At 39.8% G+C, this 6775-nt stretch overlaps 1 pseudogene; it reads right to left on the bottom strand.

The window, feature by feature from the left end:
- Positions 1-149: 149 nt before the first annotated feature.
- Positions 150-1008, bottom strand: LOC110585131 (annotated as a pseudogene).
- Between the last annotated feature and the right edge of the window lie 5767 nt (positions 1009-6775).

Raw genomic sequence — 6775 nt, 5'->3', positions numbered from 1 at the left:
AAAAAAAAAAAAAAAAAAAAAAAAAAAAAAAAAAAAAGGGGGGAGAAAAAAGGGGGTGGGGGGGGGGGGGGGGGGGGGGGGGGGGGGGGCCGGGGGCGCTGTTGTACTTAACTGGAATTATTAAAGTTAAAAACCAAACTAGAAGCAGCCTATGGCAGATCAAGAAAGGCCAAAACTTCTTTGATACTCTTTCCTTCAAGAGATGGGGTCTCTTGGGGTCTGGTCTGTTGGGCCACCAGTCTCTTGTCTCTCTCTTCAGCAATGGTGAGATGGATACCCTTTCCACAGGGAAGAGAAATCCATGGTTTGTTGCCTTTGCCAATAACAAAAATGTTGTGGAGAGCTGGGTGGCAAAGCTCTTGCCATTGGCATCTTTCACGTGAATTACATCAAAAGAACCAGGGTGTCTCTCTCTGTTGATGATCACACCAATTCTTCCCAGGTTAGCACCTCTGGTCACCATATAGAACTTACCAGTATCAAACTTGATGAAATCAGTAATCTTTCCAGTCTCCAAATCAATCTGAATGGTGTCACTCACCTGGATGAGGGGATCAGGACAGCAGATGGTGCAAGCATCATGGATCACCAGATGAGGGATTCCTTTTGTCTCCACAAAGATCTTTCTCACTTTCCACAACTTATACTTGGCCTTCTCAGGTGTAATCCGATGAAGAGCAAAGTGACCCTTGGTGTCATAGATCAGATGGAAATTCTCCCCACTCTTGTTAGTGCTGATGACATCCATAAAACCAGCAGGGTAGGTTATATCAGTTCTGACCTTGCCATAATCTTAATAAAACACTGCAAACAGATCTTTACTTCATCCCCTGTTAGGGCATACTTAAGCCTATTCCTTAGGAAAATGATGAGATGGAGTCACTATCTCAGCTTATGGGGACCAGTAGATGGGGGAGGGGCAAACACACAGGTCACTTTATCCAGCATCCACTGCTTTGGAACTGAATCACTTTCCCACTTCAGATGCTTCTTGGGACCATGAACCATGGCTGTGCTAAGCACAAAAAGAGGACCACCCCCTTCTGGTCATGAGCTATAATGCTTATTTGAAATCACCAGGTTTATGGTAGTTTGCATACAGCAATAGATAACCAGTACACAGCGTCTGAGAAGAGTACATAATTTTAAAAACAAAATCTCCAATTACAGAAAACTCAATATATTCCAAATTTTAAAAACCAGTTAAAAAGTTTTACTATAATCTAAGTGTAAATGTTCCATAATATGTATAAGGGAAGAGGAAAGCTAGGGAGCAAAAGTATGCACCTCTTGCCTGGTTGGTAAGTCTTCCCAAAACAGATATCATGTAATAGGTATGTTTCTGAAAGTTGTCTATAAGTTACATCATTGTAAATCTTTGCAACAAATATCAACTGAGTAACGGCTACATGTCAGTCACTGTGTTAACCACCAAGGTTGTAATAATGATCAAAATAGCATTTCTGCCCTTGAGAATCTTGCTCTCTAGTGGACAACTGACTAGTTAATACGTAAATTTTAAAATGGATTTAAATCAAGAGTTAGCAAACCTTTTCTATAAAGGACCACATAGTAAATATTTCAGGCTTTGCAAGCCAATTTTGCCAAAATAGAGCAAAAGCAGCTTTAAACAATACGTAAATGAATGAGAGCAACTGAGTTCCAATAAAACTTCATTTTTGGACACTAAAATTTGGATGTCATATAACTTTCATGTATCTTAAAATATTATTCTTCTTTTGATTTTTTCAACCGTTTGGAAATGTAAAAACAATTCTGTACAATAGGCAGTAAACTGGAGTTGACCCTCGGGCCATAGTCTGCCAAACGCTAGTTTTGATTTTGATTGGATTGACCTAAAGCAGGTGGAACTTGCAAAATAAATAAATAAATAAAAGTTTAGTACTATCAGATGGGTTTACTGTTTTGGATTGCCATGGATACAAATAATAATCTTCTTTCTATTTCTGATTTCTTTCATGCATAGGGGCATGAGTCTGCAAGGCTTAGATGATTTACCAAGGAGGAGCTCTGGGGAGCATCAAGGACTCAATAGAAGGGCAAAGTCACCCTATGAGGGAAGGAAACATAAAGATGGAGCTGGAGGACACATGAGCAAAGGAAGCCTGAGGTTGTGTGACTGTTAAGCAAAAAGTAGTCAAATAGCAGAAGTGGGACTTTAGGGGAAAGGACAGAGTGCCAGTATTTAAGAAAAATCTCCCTGCTTTGTAAACACTGAGTGCCCTTAGGTAAAGCTCCTCTTGGAACATACTTAAGACACCTAGAGCCAGGCAAATTGGAAGAACTGAGATAAATAAAGAGAATTTAAGAAGACATTCTTCCTGCTGAATGGCTATTTCTGGTTATTTTCATCAGGTTGCCACTCACTTCTCCTTTAAACTTTGCCATTTTACTTTACGCTCAAATAAGCTCATTTTTACAAGAGACTCGCTAAAAGTTCAATGCTTTGCATACTAAAGTTTTGTTTCTGTTTTGTTTTTATACAAAGAACCTTCAAAAATGATAGAAAAATCTATGCAGTTCTCCAGAGGAAGTCTGTTGGCAACCTCCCCACCACCAGCACCCCCTCCATCCAGTGCCCCCCCATCCAGTGCAGGAGATGAGAGGTACCTCTACTGGGAGAAAAAAGAGTCAAAGACACACAAAAAAATATCTACCCTTTGTAGTTAACAGTAATGTATCTCCTGATGTATATCCTTCCGGCCTCCTTCCCAGGCTCTTGGTGGCAAGAAGGCGCACCCTCTGTGCCCAGGGTGGCAGATATGACCTATATTTTTATGTTCTGATGCTTTTTGTGGCTTCCTCTTCACCACATGGGGCCCATGATGCCTCAGTTCAAAGCACTCTTTCCAATAGCTTCGGCTTTGTGTCAGGCAAGTCCCCAACTATTTCGATCTTCCTGTCCATGCAGACACCCAAACAACAGGAATTAGGTAAGCACATAAACTGACCTAAGGCAGGTCTAGTCTGCTTTGGAGAACAAATGGAAAGTCCTGTAACTATATACAGGCGGCATTTTGCATGATTTAAATAATATCAACTAGATGACTAATGACTTGTGGTCTTCTTTTCACTCAGGAGGTCATGTGATTCTTCTCTTGGGTCCAAATATACGACTTCCACTTTGCTTAACTTATAAAACAAACACCTCCAACATTCAACTGTATAATTTTTTTTAAGTAGATTCTGTATTACCTCCCCCACTCTGCAAATCATGCTCTTTTTCACTTAATGCTTTAGCTCTTAATTGGTAGGATAAAGTTTAAAAATGTGACTGAAATTTTGCTCTTATTAATTAGTGATGTTTTCTATTAGAATGAACCCAATTCTGACCCTACGGACACACAACCTGTTTAGATAATAGCAGTGCTTATGTAATAATACCTTCCCAAAACACATCAACAGCACAAATTCGAAAACTGAAAGGAAGGGAGGGAGGGAAGGGGAAAGGTAGGCAGGCTCAGTTTCAATCAAAGACATATGTGGCTCATGTTTCTACCTCTTTTACCTAGGATTCCAATTCTGTAAGTGTTCCTCCCTACCTGTCCTATGCCTGAGCTGGTGAGGGACTTGGTTTTTCCTTCTACAAGAGAAAAATCCTTAGTACCTTCTTTCTCTAAAACCATTAGAAACAACTCAATGAAGTCAGTGCATAGAAGGTGAGGCATTCTCAGTCAACAAGGATCTGTCAGCCTTTCCAGGTATGACCGTCTCTCCATCTTCATTCTGCCAACCAGCTCACACTCCCTCCACCAGCCTCTGCCAGAATCTGCAACTGCCAAGAACAGGAGCAGGAGGCTTTCCTTCCAAGTGATCCAGCCAGTCCTGGATGACTGAACCCTACATCCTGGAATACATCCCTTCTCCCTAATCGCCTTACTCTTTAGGAAGCTGTGGTAGGAAGAATCAAGATCTCTGCAAAATATCCATGTCCATGTCCATGCCCAACTCCCTAGAGCCTATGAATATGTTGGGTTACATGGCAAAGGGGAATTTAAGGTTGCAGATGGAATTAGAGTTGCTAATGAGCTGGCCTTAAAAAAGGAAGATCACTTTCCATTATGTGAGTGGGCCCAGCATAACCATAAAGGCTCTTAAAAGTGGAAGAAGGATATAGGAGAGGAAATCAGAGTGATAAAATGCAAAAACAACTCAACCTGCCATTGCTGGCTTTGAAAATGGAGAAAGAGAGTCCCAAGCCAAGGTACACAGGCAGCCTCTACAAGCTGGAAAAAGCAAGGAAGAGGATTCTCCCCTAGAACCTCCAAAAAGGAACACAGCACTGCTGACACTTTGATTTTAAGTCAGTGAGATCTGCATCAGACTTCCAATGCACAGAGCTGTAAGATTATAGATTGGTGTTGTTTCAAGCCACTAAGTTGTGGTAACTTGTTACAGCAGCAACAGAAAACTAATAAAGAAACCACTGGTACAAAGCAAGTCCACCCTACTTGGGCAGCCATCCTCCACTCATCCTAGACTCTCAGGCTGAAGCCCAGGCACATAGATCATCCCACTCAGGCATGGGGTCCCAGTCTTCCCAGTGTACCCTCCCTGGAGGTTGACATGGGACCACATCTGCACATCTACTCTCTCTAGACTTAACTCACTTCTAAAATTCCCTCCATAATTCTAAGGATAGTTATGCAACTTGTTGGATTGATCCGCCTACAGAACATCCTTGTAGATGTGCAAAATGAGCCCAACTTTTCATTCATTAATTAGAGAAATACTTACTGTTGAGCCAAATGATCCCTAAATTTCCTGTCTACTCTAGACTCTAAGAGAAGTAAAGCACTCATACAAGCAAAAAGATTATAGTTATTCTGAGAGCAAATGTTCAAGAAAATTTAACTACTTAAGTAAATGCCTTTGCTATTACTTTTATTTCTTCTCTCATGTTGGCCTTCTCTAGAAATTTTAGGAGCTGTAGGTCAAAAAGCTCTAAGTGGGGCGCCTGGGTGGCTCAGTCGTTAAGCGTCTGCCTTCGGCTCAGGTCATGATCCCAGGGTCCTGGGATCGAGTCCCGCATTGGGCTCCCTGCTCTGCGGGAAGCCTGCTTCTCCCTCTCCCACTCCCCCTGCTTGTGTTCCTGCTCTCACTATGTCTCTCTCTGTCAAAAAAATAAAAAATAAAATAAAATAAATTTTAAAAAAAGCTCTAAGTGGCATGCAGTTCTTTGCTTTGTCTTTGTAGGTACTTGTCTTAATATAAAAAACCCCTAGTCTGGTTGAAAGGTAAATGAATTGCCCAGAGAACCGGCCCTTTGTTGGTGGCATAGTGCAGTGGTGGAGGCCCAGATCCCAAGTTCGACTGCTCAGGGTCTGAACAAGCCTGGCTCTGTTTCTCACAAGGGGATGAGTTACTTAACTTCTCACTGCCTCTGTTTCCCCATTTGTAAAATGAGCAAATAACAATACTTTACAGGATACTTGTAAAGCTAACTACATTAATACATATAAGAAGCTCAGAGCACTGCCTGGCATAGTGCCATTGATCACTGTCACACTTGGTTACTCCTTTGGTTCTTTTATCATCAGGGTTTTGGATATCCTGATAACTTCTGGTCTTGCCAAAAGCCAGACTTTCCAATACATGGCTTTCCAAAAGGAAATACAATGATTTACTTATTCCCAATAGCCATACAAATATGAAATCCATGTTTGGAAAACTTTGCCATGCTTCTTTTAAGCTGCTAAACTCCCCTTAATTAAGGTTCAAAGTAAGTTCCTGCAATGGTCTTAAAACATACCACTCAAAATTACCTCCCTTAAGCTATTTTATAAAGTTCCCAAGAGGAGAAATCCTCAAAGTATATAAGGCAGTCCATCAATGTTTAACAAACTGGGATGTTTGTTAAAATGTAAATTCTCAGCCCTTACTTAAGATTTAATAAATTGGTATGGAGGCCCAAAAATCTGAATATTAATAAACACATTATAAATAGTATATTATTCTTATGCATAAAAAGTTTAAGAAACATTGCCTTAACAATCTTTAATTTAGAGTCTACCCTCATTTTATTATGTTAGATAATTCTGCAGGTAAAGGCAACTATGAAAAAAGGTGAGGCTTAACTGATTTATATATCATTCTCTTGTAAGACATATTTTAAATAAATCACCCATCTGCTTTCTCAAGAAAGAAAAATAGAAAGACCTAGCATACTGAGGAAAGTGTCTCATTAACAGAGAAAAGCATTATTATCTCATAGCTCAGACACCACAGGATGGATGAATCTTACAATGCAGTCTAAGGAACACAATTACACATGGTTTTCACAGTAGACACTCCATTACGAGAATCTAGATTCTAATATTAGTTTTTGAAATGTACTCCTATGTGATAATAATACTGAAAATGCAAGTTGTAGCTGAATGCATTCCTTATTAATTTTCCTTCAATGTGTGATATAATTAACTGACAATCATCAGCTCTTAAAAGAAAAGGAACATTGCCTCAGCATGTTTGTTGTGAAATAAAAGGGTTACGTGTCAAAAATGTGCTAGGAATAGAAGAGTTGACATCATCTACAGCTTGATGATGAGCTTTCCTTACATACCTCCAAAAAAGGAAAAGAAAAACCATGTTTTGGTAAACAATGCCTATTTTTTAATACTTTTCATTTTTATTTATTTATTTTTTCACTGTGATACTTAATGTTCAACCTCAAATATTTAAGGAAAATATTTCTGGGCACATGTTTTCATGTGGCTAACTTTTCACTTTTGTAAAGTATGAACCGTAGCCCACC

Source organism: Neomonachus schauinslandi, chromosome 7, assembly GCF_002201575.2.
Source record: "Neomonachus schauinslandi chromosome 7, ASM220157v2, whole genome shotgun sequence".
Taxonomy (NCBI): Eukaryota; Metazoa; Chordata; class Mammalia; order Carnivora; family Phocidae; genus Neomonachus; species Neomonachus schauinslandi.
The sequence above is the reverse complement of the archived record's forward strand: the minus strand, read 5'-3'. Positions and strand labels throughout refer to the sequence as shown.